Source organism: Cygnus olor, chromosome 6, assembly GCF_009769625.2.
Source record: "Cygnus olor isolate bCygOlo1 chromosome 6, bCygOlo1.pri.v2, whole genome shotgun sequence".
NCBI classification, from domain to species: domain Eukaryota; kingdom Metazoa; phylum Chordata; class Aves; order Anseriformes; family Anatidae; genus Cygnus; species Cygnus olor.
This window is the reverse complement of record NC_049174.1, coordinates 7,258,772-7,284,455: the sequence shown is the minus strand read 5'-3', so window position 1 is coordinate 7,284,455 and position 25,684 is coordinate 7,258,772. Positions and strand designations below refer to the sequence as shown.

At 43.3% G+C, this 25,684-nt stretch overlaps 1 long non-coding RNA gene across 2 annotated transcripts in view; it reads right to left on the bottom strand.

The window, feature by feature from the left end:
* LOC121072612 overlaps positions 1-19,801 on the bottom strand; it is a 29,581-nt gene extending 9,780 nt beyond the window's left edge. Inside the window, exons 1-3 of one of the 2 annotated variants that reach the window (XR_005821344.1) lie at positions 19,513-19,801; positions 19,329-19,390; positions 18,019-18,187 (exon numbers count right to left, since the gene is read on the bottom strand). This is a non-coding gene — a long non-coding RNA (uncharacterized LOC121072612). Of the gene's footprint in view, positions 1-18,018; positions 18,188-19,328 lie in introns of both variants that reach the window. The other variant, XR_005821343.1, reaches the window with a different exon arrangement.
* Between the last annotated feature and the right edge of the window lie 5,883 nt (positions 19,802-25,684).

Sequence of the window (25,684 nt, the reverse complement as noted above, 5' to 3'; positions counted from 1 at the left end):
AGCCAGAAGGAACCTGGCTGGAATTCAATTTTCACAGGCTGAGTAATGTGGGTAATGAAGTTTCAGGTACAGGAAGTTTTCCAGTGGCCCTTTCTATATTTCTTTGAAATAGAATTTAAAAAAAAAAGTGGGTAAACAAAAAAACAACAAAACAGCACAAAGAAAAACAGAGCTCCCTGCTAATCACAAATATTTACTAGCAGTGAGACATCTCCATGCTGATCACACTAGCAATGACCATCATATTATCACAGCAAAACACCAGAATTATTATGATTATTACTTTATTTAATTATGTTATTATTGCAGATGCAGAAGGAAATCTTACTATTCTATCGTCCAAAAAGAAGAAATTGGTTTTGTGACAAGATCACGCACATTTTCCTGTGTACAGAGAATACTGGAGATTATAAAAAGGGGGAGAAGGGTGGGAAGGGGAAAGAGAAAAGAGAAGAAGGTGGAACTAAATTAAAATGAGGTTATAACACATTATTTAATGTCAGAAAATAATTTTGGAACTGTAATACTTGCTGGTATTGAGAGTCCTCAGTATTATTTCATCCAGCCTCAGACAGTCCTGCTGAAAGGGACAATAGCTAGTAAATAAAAAACAAACAAACAAAAGAACACCCTAAGGTAGATGACAGTGTAGGAAACAAGCCAGGAAATTTCTTTGGAGTCACCCATGGCAGCCAAGGAGCTGAAATTAAAGCAGACTTTGCATCACATGAACACTGAGGCATCTAATCTGCTCGGCCGTGTTTCATAAGCCTGCCATGAGCACGACATTTCTGTGGGCATGTGGATGCATCGCATGAGGAACAACAGATGAAACGCTACGTTTAATAAAACTGCACACACTCCCACAGAGCAGGGAACATAAGAAGCGGAAACTAAGACAACCCCGTATGAAGCCTGTCCTTCCCATTCTGGTACATGAAGCTCCGGGTGTTTGTGCTTCTAGCACTGGCAGGCTGGCCGGCCCCAAGCTCTGTGCACACGTGTGTATGCGCATCCATCAGCTGGTCAATACGAAGGACACCGCGCACCGCTGCAGCATTTCCTACTGATCAGTAGATTCAGCAGAGGTGCTGCTGCAGGCAGTGCAAACATGCTCGCCTGGGTGCTGACTCGTGCAGCAGAGGTTTGGAAGTGGCAGGAGACCACTGAGTATCAAGAGAGGCGCTGCTGAGTGCTCTCCGTGCAGGCAGCAGGAGCCACTCACCAGAGGCTGCTGTTTCAAGAAGCTCTGCTCAGACAGTACCCTCTGACCCTAGGGCCAGCAAGAAAGAAAAAGGGAAAAAGTAATCCCAGCATTTAGCCCTGAACAGCAATTTAATAAAAGATAAATAGATTATTTTGAAAGGAGTCCACAGCCTCCTTATAGATAAACAGCTTGATTTTGTTCCCACCTCAAGAGGGTGAACCAGAGCAATGCTACTGGCATCCACGGAGAAAGAAGAGTGTGAATCTCATGAGCAGGAGAACAGGACGCAGCCCAGAGTCCACCCATCCAGTGGTTTTATCAAAGGAAGAAAAATGGAGGGGACAAAAATGCCAACAAAGAAGAAGTTGTATCCACACTTTGAAGACGTTGTGTGAAACCCCAAGAACATTTGTGAGAGACAAAGTCACACCACAGCTAGAGAGGGCCAACTGACCCTATAATACCCCCTACATCAAAATCCTCCTACACGCTCCAGTAGTTTTCCTGAAATCCCCTTGGCTTACTATACGGGATGCAAATCACTACAGTGCTCAGATCTGTACAAGGGATGGACCAGGTGCCTGGATCCCAAACCGCCCTCCCCAAGCACCACACCGCGCAGAAGGGCTGCATCCTCTTTGGTGAGTGGGTCCCTCCGTTCCTTACCTCCTCTCTGACCTGGTGTTTGGGCTGGGAAGAGAAGCACGTGACGTAGCAAGGCAGGCAAAAACACAGCACAGGCAGGGGCACCAGCCATGCAGAGTACAGGATGAACAAACCCTTTCCCTTGAACTTTAAAATGATCTTCACTGATCCTCAGAGCTGGCCTTCCCCTTGCTTGCACTCTGAGATGTGCTGCCCTTGCGAAGATTTGGAGATGAGAACTCAGTCATGTCTCCTTGCCAGGGCAGAAGCAGCTGGAGAGACTAATGATATCTCTGCCCATTGCTTCATTGATACGTGCAGCACAGGAGCAGAACAGAGAAAGTGCCCTGACTCCACCAGATTCACGAGGCTGGCAAAACCGGGGATTCCCTCTGTCCCACCCCACACCCCCAAAGCTACAGAGTGCTGGAAAGAAAAGGCAGTGGGGAAAATGCTAAGAAGGGAGGACTAAGGAAAAGATATATATCTGATTTTCATTGTATAACGGACTCAAAGTGACAAAAAAATAACCCCACCTGTGAATTTTCTAGGAAGCTTTAATGACCGTAGTCAAAAGACCCTGTAAAAGATCCCACTTTAAAAGCCTGCATGCTTCCTGGCTTTCGAGGGACACAAAGGCCTTGCAGCAGACGTCTGCAAAGCACTCCTGCCCTCCTCCCGCACAGAACCGCTCCGAGTGCCTTGAAGTTTGCGCTGGCTTTGAAGAAACGTCTGAGCTCCAGAGGTCTGTTCCAGCCGAGCTGGAGCTGCCTGAGGCCAGCGCATCCAGGGCTGTGCGCTGTGGCGGCACCCGACATCCCACAGCCCCTCGCCAGCACCCGGCGCACCGCCTTGCCCTCGCAGTGGTGGAGAGCGGCTACGATGGCGCAAGCGGAGCTGTGGGATTCAACCCTCTGCTTATTCGGCCAGCTCCTCGGCTCAGTGCTTTGTGAAGCTTATTGATTTCATTGTCTGTCACAGACTGAAGCTGACATTTCCTTATCAAAATGGACTAAACACCTGCTTTATTTCAGCCCGCATACAACTCCCGAGAAATGCCACAGTGACCCAGAAGAGTCAGAAGTATCGCAGTCATCGGCTACCCTGTTTTTGCTATACCTCACACTTCAAAATCACTTAGGACCACATCTTCATCATCCAAGTGCTGTTTTTTTTTTTGGAATAAATTACACGTGCTGAAATGTTTGGCACACTAACCTAAAACAGAATGAAAAGAAAACAGTCCTGACATGAAAAGATGAAGCAACGTGACTCAGGACAGACACCAGACGCAGCCCTGTCATGCTGGCTTTGCGGATTTGGGGTAAATGCGCTGGCAGCTGCAGAGATGCTCATCGGCCGTATTTATGTCAGCAATACCCAGACTGAATGCAGCATTTGCAGTTTTCGAGCCGACGCTTCCAGCCGGCTCCTCCCTGCCACAGTTACCTGGGCCCCGCACTAGGTGCTGGCAGACACAGTGTGGGGGAAGCTCGCTGCTCTGAAGGTGTGCTAGCCTTTAAGGAAGGTTACAAGCTTCTAGATGACTTAGAGGTGCACTTGTTGTGGACTCAATTCTACCTCAAAATGCTTCTGAAGTCCTCTTCGCCCTGCGTGACAGTTTACAGGAGCAAAACCTCCCTTTGCAAACACTAACTACACCTAAGTAAATTTACTTTCAGGACTAGCTCTAATAAAGCCAATGATGCACTCAAATTCCCAGCAGTGCTCTCATTTGCAGGATCAGAAGCTTCAAGAGCCTTTTAATTTTATAAGTGAGAGGGAAGAAAATAGGGAACAGTGATTTCCCTGGAGCTGCTTACCTTAGCACCACGCCTTCAACTCTGAGACTGAAAAAGCAGTGGAAGATGCAAGGGCAGCAGCCAACCCTCACTGCTCATCGATCACTCGCTGGAATCATCGGGCACCCGGGCGTGCAAGGTTTGAACTTTTGTGCTGAGAAACAGTCATGTATGAGGAGAAGACAACTTGTACCTTTGCACCTTCTGCCCGGATGACTGGCCAGGGCCCAAAGAAGGGTCTCCACAGCACGGTTACCACCAGTAACGGGGACACAACCAGCAAACCTCAGTCTCTGGTCCCCTGTCATTAACTCGCACACACAGGTAACAGCCACATCGCCAGCACATGCTGCATCCAGTGCTGGGAATGCACAGCAACACCTCATTATTTTCCAGAGTCACAGGGGGTTTTGAGGTCTCTGCTGGCCACAGAAGAACCAGCAGCAGCTCCGTCCATCCCAGCAAACCCACCTGGAGCACTTGTAGGGTCAGCACAAGGAATGCTGGGGAAGAACTGTGCTAGCCATCACTTGCCAAGCAACGTTTCCAGAAGGACCTGCTTTGCCTGAGCCCACCGGAGAGCTTGCTGCTTGTGCAGGATCTGACTATCACAGGAGAGCTGGAAGGTAATAAAGCAGATCCTTGGCTGGTGGATATTAGCTGTCGGGGAGGCAAGCTGATTTATACCTAGCCCAGCATGCTAAGGCAATTCAGGCTCTGCTCCTCCACAGTAAATGGGCATCGCTCACAAAAAATTAATAAAGGTTAAATTTAAATCAACAGAACTGAATGCCATCAGGGTTTTCCATATCTCTCCACTTGCAAACAATGCCCAAGTCTTTCTAGCCAGCATCTGCTAATCAGAAATCCTCCAACAAATTGGCAACACAGTTTTGCTCACAGGAAAGAGGACATATGAATGTGCTTTGCTTTGCCTTGCTATCAGCTCTCTGCTACTGCATCCAGTGAGGGCAGGAAGAAAGGAATGCAAAACCACAGCATCGCTTCGCTCCTGAGCTCTTGGCAAAAGCCATCAGAGCTGCTTGGGCTATTAATCAACTTGCCATCTGGCCAGGCAGCAGGAGCTACGCGGAGAAAAGGCGGTAACAGACATTTTCAAACACATACCCAAATTTTTGAAGTGACCTCTTGCTTGGATAACCAGATGCTTTTCTTGCTTTCTTCCCACTCCCGTTAGGAATGGGGCCCATGCACCTAGGTAGGACCCCTGTGGTACCCACATAAACCTTCTAGGGCATGAGGCAAGGGCAGGGCTGTGCTCTACGCCGGGTGGAGTACCTGGGAAACCTCCCCTTGCATCAACACATCCTACAAACAGCCCGCGGTCCTGCTCTCTTTTTTTGCTGTGAAGTTTATCTATTTCACCTTCAGAGCTTGCAGATAATGAGTAGTGCCACTCCATCATCTTTATAGATGTGCTCTCCTGTGGGCCGTTAAAATCACCCTGTGGCAGTCTTTCAGCTGCCTTCAGCCGGGTCTGAAACCACCACAGATGTCTGAAAACATGAGCCTCGATTCCAGACTCGTTCACGTTGGATTTACTTTATTTAAATTAAATTTACTGACTTTGATGAAGTGTTGCTCCAGATTCACATGGAGCACCAAGTGAGGCTGGCTCTGTGTGGCTTTTCACACAGTGATCCACGCTGAGTAAGGCCACTTAACTATGAAACCATCTATTTTAAATGACTAATTCCACAACAAATCAAAAGCTGTTCATCTTAACACATACAGTCTGAAAAATCAGCAGAAGCCTCTTTCTATGAACCATACTTTCTTTAACACTGAAACAGCAGTGGACTAGTAAAAAGCCTCGCTGGTGATAGACTGTCTCCATTATGCAGTATTAAACATGAGAGTGATTGAAATTAAGCACTTTTCTCTGGCAAGCTTTGGAGTCTTTACGACAGCCCATTAGCCATATCCCTCATCTCCTGCAGCTGCTGAATGTCCCCTCAGCATCAAGGCGCTGCCCAGGAATTCAGCAGGTTGTACCGTAAAGGTCAGATGCTCAGCTGGCATTAATCAGCACAGCTCTGCTGACTTTCATGGGGGTGCAGGGATTTACTCCGGGTGAAAATCTGGTGGTAAGAGCATCCTCGTGCTGCAGATGCTTTTATGGTTTGCAAATAAAGGTGCCCAGAAAACCGCATCAACCGGCTGAAAGCAGTTCTGCTCCACTGAAGGCGTTGCCAGATGCCTCAGAAGTTGATGGCAAAACTGGCAGAGACTGGCAGGGCCATACCCTGACCCCAAAGTGTTCTGCTCTCGGAAATGAGTGCTGTGACCACCTCTTGCTCAGTGGCAGTTTGGAGTTCACTTCTTCTGCCAAGCTTCTGGGCATGGTAGAAGTATCTCTACAGCATCTCTACTTTACAGTAGCAGAGCAGTAAATAAATATATATGCAAGTTTATCTGATTGGTATGCTCGAGAAGACAAAATGAAATAAGACAACAACAACAACAAAAAAAGCAGCAGTGTTTGGCTAGGAATTTTGTGCAGTCAGAACCTCATTTTTCAATAGTGGGTGGCTTGGGACATTCTGAAAATCCCTTTAATCTGAAAAGCCCTTTAAAACACATCAAACTAAGCACCCAGATTTTAGAGCATGTAGAAGTAACAGTCACTTTAAAATGCTGGCCCTTGATTATTAAGGAGTACAGCTGTACAAGAAGACACAGAAGCTCCTCATGGGAATGATTTGATATTCAGATTAAAAAGGCAAGAGCCCAGCAATATTTACTTACTTGGCTTTTAAACAAAGTTTTGAGGGGGAAAAAAAAAAGGCCATGGCTAGCAGCAGCAAGAAACAAACCTCTCATTAGTGGGCTGTGCCAGATTCTGGATCTAAAAATAGTCTGTTCAGCAGCTTTTGAAAAAACACCACCATCTTTAATTGAGATGCCACAGCATTTGCAAAAGAGCAAACAGGAATATTACATCTCTCTTCTGCAATAGCTGTACTTCACTCACTAATTGCTCGTTCTGATCTAGGTCTAAAAACACTTAACAATACTAGAATTAAAGGTCTAAGTTAAGTGCAAGATATGAGGGCAGGACGGGGTTTCCACCCATCCCCTCTTTTCTGGGAATGTCTCAATAAAAAATGCAATCAGCACTAGTTAATATTAATCTACAAGAGAAATTAAACAGTGGGAATCGGGTAACAGACACAGCAGATGACCAAAACAAGAACCTTACCAAGAACGTATGGCACAGCTTTAGTAAATCTAGGTCTTTACCAAGAAGACCCACATAAACCAACCTCCCATTTTCTCAGTGCTATTCCAGTGGAGATAACAGAGATCTTCCCCAAATCTTAGAGGTGAGAATTGGTGCAGGATCTGGTTATTTCTGTGTTAGAGTCATTAGTAAATGATGACTTAATTTGTGGGCGCTCACTTGGCACAGAGGCTGACATTGTGAAGTAAATAAAAATGCTCTTTAGCTACATCTTTCTGAGGGCATCAATACTTAGCAACATCAATGTCTCTTTCATTCAAGAAAAACTGCAGGTCATGTTTCAGCTGAGCAGTCCTTTCCTGACATTTCCCAGCTGAAGGCTCTAATGGTCATAAAGTGGAGGGAATTTTCATACATTTGTTGTTGGAGTGAGCTTTTGTATAGAGGACTTCAAGATGTCACATAAATATTGCAGTCTCTTATTGATTTGTAGAACAGGAACTACACAGGCAAGGAGCAAGGGAAGTCCCCTTGCACCAATAAAGCCTGCTATTGTTTCGCAGCTGGATTAAAGTGGAGTCACTTAAAAGAGAAGAACCGATTTCATTCTTTACAGCCTTACTGCTACAAACAGCTTAAGGACGTTACCTATTTTGTTGTGCATGCACAGCAGTGTGAATCTCTAGCAAACACACCTGCCAGCATGTGCTCGGGATTATTATGTATACATACCACGTCAGGTGTGTCTACGAGGCACACATTTGTGGCTCTGAAGAGAGGCACTAGCAAACACACCCTGCTAGAATTAAGATATTCTCTAGGCTCACTGCCAGTACAAATGCCATTCCCCAACCTTTCCTTTCCCACTACCCAGACGACTTGCTAGCCGACAGCCTGTCAGGCTGGGCTGCAAACAAGGGACAAAAGTATGTGATAGATCAGCAGCTTTCCTAGAGGAACTCCCTAAAAGATTCGCTCTCCTTTATCCCCAGCCCACTAGGTTTCCTATAAGAAATGGCAGCATGCCTGTTAGGAGCATTCTTCGGCTGTGGCAGCATTTCCCAGCTCTGCTAATTGAATTAAGCTGCTGTTATGAACATCTAAAACAGCTTCACCAGAGCATTTGCATTCTCAGTAAAATCTGTAGCATCTTTAGATGTCTGAAGCTTATGTGATTTCATAGGTTCCCTTGGGTGAGTTGGATTTTCATGCTTTATCATGAATAGGGAAAAATCTATTTTCTGTTGCCGCAGCCATCCCCATTGCTAGAAGTTACAAGTAGAGGGTGAGAGAGGAGATGGAGGAGGGGGATCTATGAGATCATTAAATACTTGAGAAACATTCTCAATACATTTGTGCTATTACTGAGCTTCAGGAATGTCATCTGTGTAAGTGCTTTTATAACACTCCTAAAGAGGCCAGATTTATCATTTTCTGCCGCAATACAACTGTGCTAAAACAGTCCCCCAGCACATCGCAGCAGGTGAAGCACCGTGTATAGGAGAGCGGATAGGAGCGTACCACAGGCATGGATATTTAACATCCCACAGCAACAAAGCATTTTGTAAACACATGTAAAAGTGCTTTGTTGAGTGGGAAAGAATGACCGAAATGGGGTTTAAAATGCCAGGCTGATTTTTGGCACAGCACCGAGCTGGCGTGTCTCCCAATTCTGTTCAATCTGGTTCTTTATTAGGCTGTGGATATATTGTAATTAGTGATTATACAAGATGCTATCTGGTTAAATCCCTCAGCCCCCGTTTTGTGTATTATTTGCTACATCTTGATGTTCCGTCTGCCCAAATGAACGTCCTTTTGGGGAGCACCTGGATAGAGCTGACAAGCAGCTCACAGTTCAGAGACCTTCCTGGCCTCCTGTATGTGCTCAGTTCCCCTGGCTCAGTTTCCTCCACTGCACAAGAGGAGCAACAGCACTGCAGGATCCCCCTGAACTTCAGTGGGGAAAACCTGAGAGATACAGTTAAACATCAATTTTCCTTGCCAAATTTGATGCAAAGGCATAAAGAAAACATATCTTTTCTCCCTTTCCCTACAAAGATTTTACCACAGAACTATTGATGGAAATTTGAAGAGCTCTAGAAAGTATCACCATGCAAGGGGTGGTTGGAGGCTAAAAATAAATAATGAAATCACACAATTTTGCAGAAAGTCTCCAGGACTGAGATATGCTGAAACAAGATACTATTAAGGAGATAAATCCTTCCATATCAGAGTCTCCACCACTTACTGATACACACTGTAAGATTCACCAGTCAGGCAAAGCCTCGAAGAGGACAAAGAGCTGCAAACCATGGGGCTGACCCCCTCTGGCTGCTGGTACCTGACATGCAGCCAGTAGCACTTACATCCTGGGACAATGTTTTTGCTGTGGTTTTCCTTGCCAAGGAAGCAGTGACAATGCTTGAGCTTGAATACTTGCTAAATAAATAAATAAATAAACAAATAAATCAAAAATAACAAAACTAGCAAACAAATACCCACCTATCTGGGCAAGTTGTAGATCATTTTTTTAGGATGCTGGCAGAATTTCAGGGTCAAGATATATATACATATTATTTATTTATTTATTTATTTTCAATTTGGGCGGCAGATGCTCCAGCAACCATTAAAGCAGAGAAACAGGCACGCTTTTTCTGAAAATCAGCCATTTTGGGGGGGATATTGTTGCTCTTTTAAAAACACAGCCCATTGCAAATTCTCCTGGTTACCTTTTTTTGGGTATGCTGGTGAGAGGAAGAAAAGCCAGTAGCAGATTTGGATAATTACCAATGCAGAGGACTTGCACCTCTGCTATCTTTTCAGTGTTTTAATGTAATTGACTTCTAATTAACTTACAAGCGACCTTCATGGGTACCACTCCAGGAGTGCCTTTCAGTCTCATTCACCTCCAGCATACCACATTTAAACACAAACATGCCAAAAGAATTATAATTACAATATTGCAGTGAAGTGTTTTCAAAAATAGGCAGATTTACTATTCTGTTTGGAGAACACGTGCAGAGAAACGAGCTCACCATACACCCGCCCATCTGAAAGCTGACTACGGAGTTTATTCATCCCACTTGCAAAAATCATAAATAGAACAGGAAGGTGAATCAGAGGGTACAGTTTTATGGCTATAATTTTGCTTCCCTCTTCAGATCAGATGGTTGAGCTGAAAGAATTAAAGCCCATCAGACATCACACTGCATGTGTGTGCTCAAAATGCTCGGGAAGAAAAATAATCCAGGGCGAACCAAATATTTAAAGGACGATTTTGTAGGCTACTGTTTCTTATGCATACAACCAGGCTAAGAAGATGGTTTGAAGAATAAATCTTGCTTTAAAGAGTTTCTGATTTAAGTGCTTAACGGTATAGCTTTGTAATTTTATTTCCCTAGAGTTGTAGTTGGGGAATTTAACTTAATAGCTCCAGTTTTGCTCTCTCACCTGAATTTCCAAAAATTTGTCGAGAATATGAGAAAGAATTGCTAGTTTTGCTCAGTCTGTGATTCATTCAAGAAACGGCATACAGCAAAATCAGATTCACCAGTAGGCTACGATTGCCAGTTACTTGACAGGTGGGTTTATTACCAGAGATGGCAATTTACAGACACAATCTGACATTTTGAAATGCCTGTTCTCATACAGCTGTAAATTTCTCCCTGCAACTTACATTACATTTAGGAAACAATTCAGAAAGGTCTAAAATCAACCCGACTCCAGCTGCTTCAATGTCCCTTAAATCAAGACTATTTCACGGTAAGCAAAGAGCCAAAGAATCTGAAGAGCTGGTATTTTTGAGGAGGAGCTGTTTCTCTTTAGCCCTGCAGAAAGGAAAAGGAAAGTGAGCTACGGGCCCACCTTCCAGCTCTCGTGTCCTTCAAATCTCTGCATGGAAACCAAACACAAACCCTGGTCACCCTGAAAGTACCAGGGGTGAAATCTTATTATCAGTGGTAACAGCCCCACGAACTGCAGCAGAGCAGAATTTCATGCCAAGCAATGTGAGCAGAATGCAAACGCAATGAAGGGGCAGTGAAGTCCTCCCCCCTCCATCAACACTCAGATATGGGGATAACGCATCAGTAACAAATAGCTGTTGCTCTCCCTGTTCTTGTGAAAGCACAAAGAGCCTCCTTGCTTGGCATAATCCTGCGTCATAATCCTTGTCCCTGACCTGGAAGTGCTGTGGCGCTGGCATGGCACTTCTGGACCCAGCTTAAGGATTTCTGACAGTGACACGAACCACCAGTGCCAGCTGCAGTCTTGGCTGCAGCGAAGTCAGTGCAAACTCTTGCTAAGCTGAGAGGAGAAGTCCAAAGTCCTTCTGTTGCCAGCTGCCAAGCCCAATGAAAGGGGGCTCGTAGTCAGACGTATGCCCTGGTGGACTGCAGGTGTGAGAAAAGACCTACGTACACAAATACCTGGGGGTGAAAATAGGCTGGGGATTCATGCTTGAGTCTTTACTTTCTATTGTGCTATTCAGTCATTTTATTATATGAATATTATTTGCATTATATTCATAGTTTACTATCATACTAATAATATCCTACTATATTCAGCACCACTCTCTGGCACTTGTCTACAAAGGACTCGCAGCAATAGTTTTGAGAAGGGCTAAGCTAAGACTTCTGCATTTCATAGTTTGGAGTCACCACGTTACATTGCCTTGTCCTCTCCCAAGCAAGAAGAGGGGAGGACTCTGCCCTGTCCTCCACCTCTCTGAAACCCCATCCTCACCTGACACAGCTGAAAGACTCTCAGCTCTTCATCTGCATGGTGCCACAGCTACTACCTGGTGGGTATATTTCATCAGGAGCTTTAGGACAGTCAGCATGGCTTACCTCCATTTGGCATAAGGAAATAAACCAGAAAACATAAAAGGAGCATCTCTTGCCCCCAGACCTGCCTTGGCTGACTGCAAGGCACCTCCTGGCTGTCTCTGGAGGGGGCAGGCAGAGGGGCTCCCCAGGCTCGAGGAGGAGCTGAAGGACTCCTCTGAGCCTTGGCCAATTTTAGACCTGCAGTTCTGACTCAGCTGCAGGCTCCCGTCAAGCTCGAGGTGATCGTTATATATCTCTGCATCTCCATTTCCCCTCTATAAAACCAGGAGAGCATTTCCCTCCTGCCATGCGCTTTCTGCCTCACCTACTTTATGACTCAGGTTCCTCAGGGAAAGGGCCCCCCTTTCCGCACCACAGAATCCAAATTTTGTCCGGTCCCCTAGGCCATACTTTAAAACAAATACTAACAGAAATCTTTCCTAAACAACTGACTGAACCCCCCAGGTACTGGGAATGCTCTGCAGCCATCCCCCAGAGCTTCCCAAACTTCCCCAGCACAGCCAGAGAAGATGAAGGGCTCAGAGCAGAAGGCAGTAATGGCTATTTCAAGGTGAGAGTTAAGATGCCAAAATGTGCCTTCCTGCCAGACTAGAGGACACATACATTTGCCTGTTTTTCTAAAATAACACGTATGAACATCTGCAGTGCAAAAATCCCGGGTCCAAAGTTCCAGGACTGCAAATTAAAAGCCCCTTTTTTCTTCTCTTATTTTTCCTTCATCCTAAAAAAAGAATTTCAACACAAGTTCTCTGCATCTGAGGTCAGCGTGTAAAACACTGCTTTCTGCCGCAGACCCAAGAGTCCCCAGCAAGAAGATCCTAGAAATAAATATGCCTCTGCAAAACTCTCCAGCTTTGATACAATAACATTTTGACTGAATTGTTATTTTACCCACAGTGTTCTCTCTAACTCCATTCCAGCTACAATTAAGTTAAAAAACATTACATCTCCAATCCTTTCTCCTGTTCTCTAACCATCATAAAGAATTAAAAAAAAAAAGACACGGTCTTTTTTGTTCAATTCTTTTGTAAATCACTGTTAAATCTGCATTCTCACTTTATAGTACAGTTAGAAGCAATTTTATTAAAGTATTTATGATTATGAAAGGCATAATATGGAAATGATCCATCTCTCCTTTTTTCTTCTGATTCATAATACGAGAGTAGGAGTTCAAGCAATAAAATTACCAGCGTGCCAGAGTCAAACAAATGAAAGACGCCACTTTATGCAGCATGTGGGCACCTTATAGAATTTACTATTGTGAGATGTTTAAATGTCAAATGGGGCTGAATTGAAATGCAGTTGGACAGCAGAGTTATGAATGATGTGAGTGCTGCACGAGCATGGCGATGCCATTGCTGCAGCGAGGTACTCGTGGTGCGTTTCCTGCCCGTGAGGTGGACCTGCACCCCTCATCCACCCTGACAGCAGAAGGTCCATCGTGCTGGAATTAGAAAGCTGCCCAAGCCTAAGGTGAAATTATGTCATGCGTGTGCAATTTTCCTGTTTATCACTGCCATGATGCAAAATTGGAGTGGCTTGGCCTGAATCCAGCGTTCCTATCTTCAAATGCTAATTACACTAGATATTACTGATAGCACTACTGCTACTCCATAGAGCAAACTGCATACCACAAGGTGATGAGCAATGAACGTGCAAGCAAATCCAGAGGAGACGGTGTTTTTCAAGCCGTTAAACCTCAATATATTCCACCAACATAAAAGCAAATCCACAATCGGAAATGCAAGACTCAAATCATGTAAGGCATTATTCCCTCAACTTTTACATGGAAGAAAAGCTCTCGTTCCCTAGATATGACTTTGGGGCCTCATCTCAATTGGATAAGGAAGGTGAGGCTGGTACCTGAACAACAGATATGGAGAGGTGGTTGCATGCCCACTGTATCACAGTACAAGTCACAGGCAGAAGATGGACACAGTAGAAAGTGGCATGCTCATTCAGTGAGTAACGCACTTGACTGACACCAGCATGGAATCAGCATTTGTAACCCATTTTTTTAATTCCTGGAGCATTTTTGCTTTACTTTGCATGCAGAAATGTGAGACATCTAGTTAATTTCCTTTTGTATATTTGATTCTAGAGGACGTTGTTTGCTTCCTTCCAAAATGTTTCTGAGGAGTTACACTCCAGAGTTAAAGAAGTGAAAAACTCCAGGCCAGAAGCCATGGCACCATCTGCTTGTAAAAGAAGGGACTACAGCCCCTCTGCATGGCAGTTGGGAAGAAATGAAGAGTCATCATGGTTGCTACACAGCTCTTTGCATTTCCTCCTCCTCCTGCTGATTGCTACGAACTCCCCTGAAGAAAGGGGAAAGACTCCCATTATGTACCATGGGAATCTCTGATGAAAGTTCTCATCATGCCCTCTAGAACATGGCATGCACTTTATTACTGGGTGGGGAAATTTATGGTATATGTTGACTGCAAGACTCACAAGGACAGACACATACAAGAAAATAGAGGTGGAGCTCTCAAAGCAGGGAATCCCTCCAGTCTGCTCTATGATTAACATCTGACAGAAATCAGGAGAACAAATGCAACTAGATCAGGTGAAAATCATGATCACAACCACACAAAGCTTTCTTCATTCCTTTAAACCAATAATATGTGTTCAGCTTCCGTACCACATTAGATTTCTTATGAATCTCCACTCTGGAGAAAGAACATAATAAATTCCTGCAGTACACAAGCCAATGGGCTTAGCCTTCAAGGGAAAAAATAAATCATGATGTTTGCATGATAATGCTTTGCTTTCGATGCTTGCCATTTTGCTTTCATTGCATCAGTTTTGTTAATATGTATTTATGCACACTAAAGATTACACAGAAGTCATTCTGCAAAGATAACACACAGTAGGATTTGGAAGGGTGAAATCAAATAATCCCATCAGCTTTGCATTTAGAACCCAGCTAGAAAAAGGGACAAGATCTACAACACCCTTTCTTGTTTACCTAGTGTAATTGCTTTTGAGCTTTCTTGCAAGTGGATTTGCTGAGAAACATGCCTTTCCCTCTAGTAAGGTCTGCTTTCATCCCACTACAAAAGTTCTGTGACCAGAGCCAATAAAGGAGATAGAGTAAGGCAACCTTAAAGGCCAAAGCTCTCAAAATACCTCTGCTATTTTTTTCGCTGTCCAAAAGAAAACCTGAGTTTCTGATCATCTTTATAAATGACATGACCAACAAACGTCTGGTGGAATAAATGCAAAATTGTGGATTACAGGCTCACAAAGCTCATAATTACAGTAAACATTGATTGAAGTGCTGTCACTGAAAGTAATAGTCAAAATGTAAATTGCCAAAATGTAAAACTTAACAAGCAGCAGAAAACAAAATATTTCAAATAACCCACTGAACATTTGGAAGGAGGGAGAAGTGGTATTACTGGTATTTGCAAACATCCACCTTGCCACTTGCCCTACTGCCACTGCAGGATCGGAGTGCCAGCTGGTGATCAGAGGGAAACCAGACCATGCGAGATTTGCTTAGCTTTTTGTAGGAGGCAGCTAGGGGAATAAGAATACTGATAGTCCACATTTCTCCAAAAATCACAAATCCCCATCCAAAGCTCCCAGAAGCCTGCAGGATTCTTTTCACTGACTTCAGCAGGGTTGGATCAAATCCTTATGCGCACTGTGGTTCCTGAGGTTGGAAGTCCTTAAAGCTTACCCTGTTCACGTTTACCAATTTGCTCTGCAGGGAGATGATTTATTTATTGCCTCAAAATTCTTATTCTCTTGTTTAATACAAGTAGTTTATCATTGTATTGAGAAGCTCACTGCAGGCAAGAGGGAAGGCAACAATGCCTTCCTTGCACTGGCTCATGAAGCTCCTCTTTCTGATGCAAAGAAGGTGACCTGGAGAAAGCCTTGTGCTGGTGACCTGAGGTTAGATCTAACGAAAACACAGGACAGGAGAACAAAACAAAACACACACACACACACACACAAAAAAAAAAGGAAAACGAAAAGAAGGCAGGGTGACTTAAGAAAGGAAGAAAAAGAGAAGCAAAGAAAAAGGAGGTAGAGACAGAGACTGAGGTAAAGTCCTGTTAAATCATCCTATAAAGAGTACTGAGCGATTTCGAGGTGATCACAAGAACAAGATGCTTCTGACGTGAGAACCTTTAACCAAACATGTCATTTACACTAAGGCTGGTGCAGAGACAGTCTTTCTTTCTTGATGTGACCGGCAATCCTCTGGTGGGCTGGTATGGCCAGGTTTGGCATCAAGAAGCCTCTCTGGCAAGATTTGGCTTCCAGCAATGAATTGTACTGATGTTCAGCCACATAACAAGTGATCCCCTCTCCTCCAGCTAACCACACAGACTCCTGCATGGATTACATCTCATGTCTGCTAGATTATGGGCTTTGCTCAGCTTAAAATGATGCTCTTTATCTACATTGTTAAAGCAAGTGAAAAGGTTCAGGGCAGCAGCAGTTAAAAACATGCTAAGTGCATTTTAGGGCTCTTCTGTCTGGAAAACAGCCAACTGAAAGAGAATCACACAGGTATTTTCCTATCAGGCCACCTCATAAACCCCCATATATATGCTACATCTGGCTACATTTTGCCAGATAAATAAACTGTATTTATTCCTCAGGCTATTGCCACTCAGGATTGTTTCCAGGGTTTTCAAATTACATGAGTAACAACATTCTTCTAAGTCTTTGCATCCTCTTCCTAATTAAAACATCTCTCAGACTTATCAAAGCAGAGATATTAGCATTCTAGGCCAGCTACCTTTCCTTCCTAACAATTCCCTGCGTGCCCAGTGAGAATGCTAGGAGAAGGGAAAAAAAAAAAAAAGAAAAAAGAAAAAAAGAGCAAGACAAAGAGAGACAGGCTTCATCTCTTATATCCAAATCCAATCTGTTTTAGCGGGTCTCTTCTAAGCTCCCCCTATCCTTACTGGCCATCACACTATTTTACAAAGCTGTCACTGTATGCGAGATATTTGGCTTCAGGGAGAAAATGATCAAGATGAAAGAATTACCTACTCTACTTCTACCAACCTCGTGAATCATTCATATTCCTTACCTGAATCACAGCCAGCTGCAGTATCTGTCACATTCTAGATTTAAGCCATGTACAATGTAACATTTACCAATGATCATTCAAAATATTCCATTACCCTCTCTCCCCCCTCCCCCTTCAAATACACACATTATATGCTGGCACACAGTACAGGAAAAAAATAATTAATTATAGAGTTCAACCTCTTGCTAAAGTGCCATAGTTTTAGCTGAAAGGTACACAGGTCTCTAAAGACAAGGAGTGGCTTTGTTTATGATTTTTCAAAAGCTCTATCTAAGGATCAGAATACAAGTTTCCCCTGGACTTGGTTTTAGATTCTCAAGTGAAAACTGCGGAAACCAGGCGTAAAGAAGCCTATACCAGTGATCAGACTAGTAGAAGACGCCTTACCAAGAATGCCTATTTACCAATGAGCAGGTTTTGGCTCAGCAAAATCACATCTAAAGCTCACAGAAGTTGCTGGGAATGCTCCATGTTCACTTTGCTAACGATTTACATTCAGTCAGCAGAATCTGCATGAAATTTTATATCTTGAGTAATAGAAAAAACAGCACTCTGGAGCGAACTGTGTACACCTCAGTGTCCCCATTTAAAAATCAGGTGTACATCCTCACACCTCTGGCATCGACAAACAAAAATCACCAAACGAAACAGACATTGCTTCAAGGCTAATTAAGACGTCCTTAACTAAGTTGCTAACACACTTGCCAAATTTCAGCAGTAAAGGTAAAAGTATAAAGAATAAATTCTGAACCACCTCAAATAAATTTTGAAGTGTTCCAGCAGGTCAATTCTACCCTGCGGCTTTTGTGTCAGTGCTGAACACGTTGCTCCTGCCAGCACAGGTCTCATCAAGGCACTGCAGGCAGAGCAAGACAGTACATATTCTGCTACCCAAACTTTTATTGCAGTAATGGGATTACAGGGAGGATTGGTTCAAAGATGAAATAAAGTGTTCAGTTAAAGCCATTAAAAATAGTTACTTTGCTGTCAGATTATTAATCATCTGTCATAATATTCTTAGAGTTGATTATAAAAAGTATATTTCTGTGTAGTCAGAGCACCCTTCTGTCAGACACTCTGGTAAATGAAGATCCAGCAATAGAATCGCTGCCACCGCACAGAAACACTGCCATCTGTTGATCACCAGGCAGACACCCGAGTGCAGCCAGACATACACTCAGAATGTGGCAAACACAGGTTAGCTGCTTTAAACCTTAATGAAATAGACTTTCTCTAACGTAGCTTTATCTCACCTTTCACGTAAGGACACATGTTGTTCAGCGAACACAGGGTAATTCATTAAGCCACTGTAACCCGCTTTTGAGCCAGAGCTCAGCTGAAACAGATTTCTTTTCTTTCAGACACCCAATTTCAGTATTTCATTGCTGTAGCACTAGAGACTTCAGCAGTTACTCCCGATACCTGCAACACAAAAGCAGATTTAGTGCTGGGAAACCTCTGAAAAATGCAGCATGAAACGCTACGAAGCCTAACGCATTTCTTCATACAAAAGTTGATGCTAAGTTTCCTGTAAAAGCATTGAATAAAGCAGCACATCCCAAGCAGGTGCTGGTGCCCCCGTGTCACTGAGTGCTGAGACCCTGTCCTCAGGCTTTCCTGCTGAAAAGCTTCACCCCAGGCCCACAGTGGCCATGGGAGAAGAGTCTGGGCAGCAGCACAAACTGTGGTTCTTCTGAGACCATAAAACACAGATTTCTAGTGAAAACTCCAGCATCTCACTCACTAGAAATGAATAATTTCTTTCATACTCTTTGTGAGCCAGTTAATAGCTTCTTTTCCCCCTGATTAATACCAATACGATCATGGTAAGGGCAAGAGTAGATTTCCTGCCTGGGCTGGTTAATTTCCATGATTATTTTGCAAGGCATCTGGGTCTGCTGCTGAGGCATCTGTGTATTCATTATACTTCAGTGGCACATAATGAAGGCCTAGATGAATACTGCAAATTTGGGGATTCTAGTTCAGTGGGAATAAGAAATTGTGTCAATGGAACAAGTGACCTGTTCCAAATTTCTGTTATGATGTATGGTAGAAATTAAAAATATATCTATTAAGGAAATTTGAAAGACTGCAGCCATTTTAAAATGGTATGCCCTTCAAATAGAGAATAAGATAAAATTGTTCATTCAATTCAGGTAAGATTCCCACTATATCAAACAAAGGCTATGTTAAATCCCATATCCCAAAAGTAAATCCAAATAAATACCACAGATTCAGTTCCTGAAAGCCAGGGTATTTTGATGTAACTCGCCAGGCCCTGTCTGTGTTGGAAGCAGCTATCAACAAATGCTCGCAATGTTGTGCTGTTGGCCAAAAATTCACAAAGATTCTGGTTTCCAGGCCCTTCTGAACATGCATATGTGGTTCTGGAAAAATGTCTGGTTTAAAAATGTTGGGGTTTTACGAGTATTTAACACTTGGAAACAGTGTTAGTAGGCAGATTTCAAAAGAAAACAAAGCTTGTTGATAGCAGCCACCATACATCACAGGTCACTGATGATTTCCTGAGGAAGGAAACCACCACAAACAGAAAGAAATTCACCTCTTCCGGTGCCATTTTCCTCATGCCTTTGACGGCAGCCTGCTCCCAGACCTTGCAGAGCTCTGTGTTTTAACACACAGCATTAGATAACCTGTCAATTCTCACTCTATTTCTTTCCAGAAGCCGTAAAACAACCCCAGAGCAGCTGCAGACGGGGCACGGGCTGCCCAAGGTGCCCATTTACCTCAGGAGCGCCTTCCCCACGTCCCCCCTCCTCAGACAGGCCCGGCGTGCAGCCTGCCCCTGCGCAGAGCACAAAATGGCCGCCAGCCTTGTGGTGGGGCCTACCTGTGTGCAGACCCCTTCTGAGCCCAAATCCTCAGCAGGGTGCCCAGAAACCCTGACTCACCACAATGAAATTAAAGCCAAAAAATGGCCTCAAGCCAGCCAGAGTCCACCAGTGACCCATGTGGGCTGTGGGCCCATGAGCTGTGGGCATGGCTGGCGGGACAGCCTGCTCACTCCTACCCAGGGATACAGGGCGTTGAAATGTGTGAATACAAAACGCTTGTCTTTTGTGTTCCTCTGCCTTCAGATTTTACCTCAAGGAAGCACGAACTGCTTCTTGTTATTATAAACTGCAATTAACTGTGGCAAATGACATTTTTTAAGTCATCTTTGCTGACATGTCGTAACCTCCTTAATACGCATGTAATTCTTATCTCCATCTTGCACTCCTATTAACTTGACTGACATCACAGCAGCACCAGGAAATCCTCACTCCTCCCACAGCCCTTCAGACATGCATTTCTCCACCAGCCCTTAAAAATCAACCTGAAGTCAGGGGGCTCTGTGTGAGGGGATTGGCTACAACACCATCCAAAATGGGGCTGAGGATTCCCCACCTTAGAAAAAACAAAGAGGCTACATAGAATAGAAGCAGTGCCACTACTCCAGGTCTATGTTATTAGTCAAACTAGTAATTAAATACCCTGTGGAGGTCTGCTTACCTTCTCTTCTAACACACCCAGCAAAGAGGATCCATGATTTCAGGGACCGAGAAATGATCTGGCAGGCTGAAGCTGACAGAGGTCGAACCACTTATTGAACTGCAAAGGTATATTAAGATCCACAAGCAGAGAAGGTTTGGTTCACTAAAAAAACATTTGGTTCACAAGAAGGAGCATAATGACTTCCAGTGAAGATGTTCCTGAAACAAAATTCAATTTAACAATAATATGCAGATTTCTTTTTCAATACATAGGTAGTCAAACACTAGGAGAAATGGCCCAGGAAAGCAATAGGTTATTTGTGTCTTCAAGTCAAAAATAAACACTTTTATGGATTTATGTAGTTAAACAAAAGTTACCAGGCTCTACGCAGGTCTTAGCGAATGAAATTCAGCAATCTGCAGTATGCAGAGGCAGGAGTAATGGACTGATACCAAAGCAGTGCTCCAGACAGCGGCTCCCATTCAAACTCTCTTCCCATCACTTGGGCTCACCGTGCTGGGGTGGTTAAAACAGGGCATCTCCCAGTTCACCTTGCCCCAAATCCAGCTTCTGAGGCCATGCAGCGATGCATGCTGGAACTGCATGCTTCATAAAAGCACTCATGACCCCAGCTGAAATGCTCCTGTAGATGTACCTAGAAACACTTTCAAAGTGGAAATGAATTAGAACTGGTTGAATTAGTCTCTGTGAATAATTTAGCTGCTATATTTTGCATTAATTGTTGAATAATTTATTCACAAATACATTTTCTTCATTATTTGACCTCTGCTGCAGAGTAATGAATGCTATTTGGCAAATAATTTACTGTACAATATTTATATGAATACATTAATTCTGAATATATTTTCCTATTACCCCATTACTTCAAAACTCAGCTTTCTTAACCCCTCTTCTTGCTGTTTGATCTCAGCACAGACAGCAGTTAGCCCTCTTCTCTAAGAGAGGGGTCGTTCCTATTGCGTAGTCTGGTTCAATCTAATTCACATGTCTCTGTACACATTCCAAAATATTTCAGCCTGTTCTCAGCATGTTCTGTCTGGATGAAGTCTGGAGACTGGCTGCAGTAAACATGGCGATGTGCAGGAGAGTGCATTAGTGGCTGGCTGGATGCGGGAAGCAGCAAGTATGGGAAATATTTAGACAGAGTTTCGTGGAGGATTTTTTCTGAAAGGCATCTGTGCATATACAAAATCTCAGAGATTTGATAGGGACTAAATATATATAATACTTGGGCTCTCAGGAAAACCATTTGCCAAAACACTGTTTTTACCCAAACACCAGGGCAGCCAATTTTGCACTGTTACAGTCATGGTCTAGGAGAAAAACACTTCCATCCCTGGAATTGTTCAAGGCCAGGTTGGATGGGGCTTTGGGCAATCTGATCCAGTGGAGGGTGTCCCTGCCAATGGCAGGGGAGTTGGAACTAGATGATCTTTACGGTCCATTCCAAGCCAAACCATTCTATGATTATACAATACTATGGACAAAAAAATCATGCTGCCTTATGGACATCTTGTTACTTCAGTATTTATGGTAAGCAGGTGCATTACTGGCTGCAAATATCTGCTTGAAATACATGTAATAAACACACTCCTCTGAAACCTCTCTGAAAACAACCTTTGCTCTCTCCTCTTAGAAATCAGCAATGTACCAACAGCAAGAATTTAGGCTGGACTGAATTCTTCCTTCAAGACAGCTACAGCAACAGAGAAGCAGCAAGACATTGCATTGCAAATTCAAATACAATGAAAGCATTAAAATACCTGGACAACACATAGTTGAAAGGATGTTTGGTTCACAGATTTATGCTAAACATATCAAAGTTATTTTTTCTAACCATGCTTCCACAACTTTGAATTCAGCAGTTATCTTACACAAGGCAAGAGGTGAACACACAAGTCCTGCACCAGCCCTGTGGTGTAAGGGCTTTATGGAACTCTTTTGCTGCAATTCCTAGAACCAAGCAATACAGCAGCAAAGCCGGGGAGAAGTTCTGCAGGATTTCATCACCTTTAATTTGTCACTTTTTAATGAAAAGTTGAAGTATTATAAAAATCTTTACTGCTAAATTTGCTTAGCCAACTCACCAGTTAAAGACAGTAGTCCCCCGCTATTTTCAATCAAAATGACAGCCGATTTTTTTTGACTTTTTTTTTCTGGAGGAGGACAGCATCTTGGACATAAATATTTAATAAAACCCATCACTGTAAACATGAAGACTGGTAATTTTGAGCCACTTCTACATCTAACTAGACCAACTGCTCCAACTGCTTGTTGGGCTGGCATTGGCAGACATGATCTGCTGTGTTTGTAAATCAATCAACCATCTGGGACAAGGAACACAATTAAAGTGATTCCCCCTCTTCTAACCCCCTTTTCAGAGTGCTATGTGAGGATACTGAAGAGCTCATCCATGCTGCTAAAACCTACTCAGTGGCCTACTGTTCTCCGCCAGAGAAGGAAGCACAGGAAAATCCTTGTACTCTGCAATTTAATACCACCATTGCAGGTTGAAACACCTCAGACTGTACCTCTGGGAAAGGGTATAAAGAAGAGATAGAGTACTGTGTACATTTGGGATGATTTCATCTCCTTCATCCAGAGAGTAAATGTTGACTGAGACAAGACCTTTATCCTGCAGGAATTGTATATATTCTCTGCCTTTTTTGTACCTCTTCCATTCCATGCTGTGTCCTGACCAGAGAAAAACAAGAGTTTCCTTTCTGGATTTTGGGCTTCTCTTGCCCTGAATTTAAATAGCTACTCAGGAATGAAAAGCTCCCCCTGTTGTCTTTTTTTTTTTCCCCTGCCAAATGTAACTATTGTTTGTTTTTTTCCCCCCACTCTCCCGTTTCCTGTGGGGAACAAAACCAGTCCTTCTGGAGGAGAAGCACATTCTGGAGGCTTGCTCATACACACTGCCTAGAGCCATGACACAGGAAGAGAACCATAAAGCTGTAAACTGTCACTGCAGTTCATCCAAGATGATTAGATACTTCTTTTTGGAATGGAATGGGATTCCCTTTCCATTTCAATAATAGGTCAGATAATGTATTCAAGTTCAGATGGAAAACAAAAACTTACCCATCCCATACAAACTCACTGTAGATGGACTTGGTTGCAAGAAGGGTTTCCCAGCTTGCAGCCAGCTCTGAACATAACCACATGGCTAACTTGGAGACCCATCTGCAATACCACCCCTTATACTTATCAGAGAAGTACACAATTAGATGATGGATCTTGATTTTCACACAATGGCAGTCAGGTGTATTTTTAATTTATTTTTTCTCTCTGTGCACTGTTTCTCTAATCTTTGTTACTTCATTTTTAATTCATCATGTCCATTATTCCCTTCTAAACAATTTATCTTTTAACTTATTTGCGGATGGAGGAGCAGAGAAAGGGAGGAGGGATTTGCCACTCTCATTTTTGCACCTGCTTGCTTACACGTACAGGGTGCTCCTTTTTCATGATCATTCTCTTATGTCTCTTTCAATTATAGGCAGTTTTCTTCAAAATGTCACCTCTAAGTAGCCTTACAAGGAGGGCGTAGCTGCTTTTGTTCCCTGCATTTCTCTCATCCAAAGATACCATTTAAGGGTTTCCCTTAGGATTTAGTGATGCTCTTCCCACAAAACAGACTACCTATTGTCATCCATCTGGGGGATTTCTCATTCCCCAGAAAGTGTTTTTTTTCTGAATTATAATACTCACAGCTGCATTTGTTGGAAAATTCGCACCACTAGCAAAGGCCAAAAAACAGGTGGCACTTACATGAGATACAGATCTTGAGATAGCCCAGTAAAAAGGGATATATTTCACTGACAAAGAATTCATTTCTTACAGTTGTGCAATCTGACTTGCTCACAGTCATAGCTACAAATGATGCACTGATCTCAATTTCTGGATCTGTGGATAGCATATGAGGCATATGAGTAGGAAGTCCTTAACTGAGATCCCTGTCTGGAACATAAAATAGTCCTTTTTCTAACCCAGAAATGACTGCAGAGGAGTGAGCCTGTTTTGGCTGGGTTTACTTGGCCTGAGAGTGCACACACATATTGGCCATGGCCAGTGTGACATCACGTAACATCTCATTCCCTCAGTAACCAGAAAATACGCTCATCTGCTTCTTCACCTGGCACATGCAAATCATGGGCTAGGACATTCATTTAGTAAGCAGTCAGAATTACCTAGCTGTCATTTTTAACTACCTACCTCTTTTTCAGCTTTGTTTTTTGAAGATGCTGAAGACAAGCAGCCACCAGTCTCTCCAACAACTTCCTTCCTTTGTGGGAAGGTCAGGATGCCCTTGGTACCAATTGGATTGACACAGGAGTCTTCCCAGCACCCAACATTTATTTCTCCTTTCCACATTTGTCTACGTCCTTCCTTGTTCTCCCATAACTCTATCACCTGGGATGGTTTTGACAATTCTTTCCTACATGCTCAATCTGATTTAGTTTCCTTATATTTCCCTGGGGACTTGAATTGCTGTTCACGCCCCATTTAGTTTTCTTTTAGAGAGAACACCGCTCGGTGTAAATGTAGTGTCCCTAGCCCCAGGAACATGAAGAGGAGAGTAGACCAATTTCAAGGCTGCTCAATTTCTTTGGCTCTTACTTTGTTCCCTTACCTACTGCTCTTCAAGAAGGATCCTTCACTAGACCTACAGAATTTAGACAGAGCACCTATTTGATTTCTCATTTCATGCATTCTTTGCATTGTCTGCATGAAAACATAGCTAAGTCCCCTTGCTCTCAGCAAGATGCCACACATTTCAACTACACAATCACTCCTTGGGAACAAAAGAAAGAAAGGAAAAGTCTTCAGGCAAGTAAAGAGCATCAAGCCCTATAAAAATGCAAGGACATTGTTTCTTAATAACCAAAGACTACCTGTGAAAGCAGTAGTTCCTTTAGTGCTCCTACGAACAATTTTTTTATTTCCTTTTTTTTTTTTCTGGCCCCCGAATGGTCAGCTGACAGGATAGCAATGGCTTCTCACAATCTTCAGAGAGACAGGTACTACTGAAAGCAGTGGGACCAAACGCTTTGCCCATGTCCAAGAATGCCAAGAGGCACTGAGACTAGAAATGCAGATCTTCAAAGTCCCAGTTGATTTTCCAAAGGTATATGCAACTTGCATTGTTCTTTGGACTGGCCTTTTCCTCTCTGCGTCTTCTGCCTGGTCTACTGTTTGGTTTGCTTCTGTGGTACAGCGAACACCTAGAAACCCATGCACTAGATCTCATTAAAGAGGCTTAATTACAAATGCTCTGATTTCCCCCAATGAAATTTCCTGATCCAAGAGGGGAACTCAACGTGGAGCCTTATAATAAATACCAAATCAGTAACATTGGAGTGTTCTCAAGTATGGCCAGTCCCCCACTACTCTCAGTTG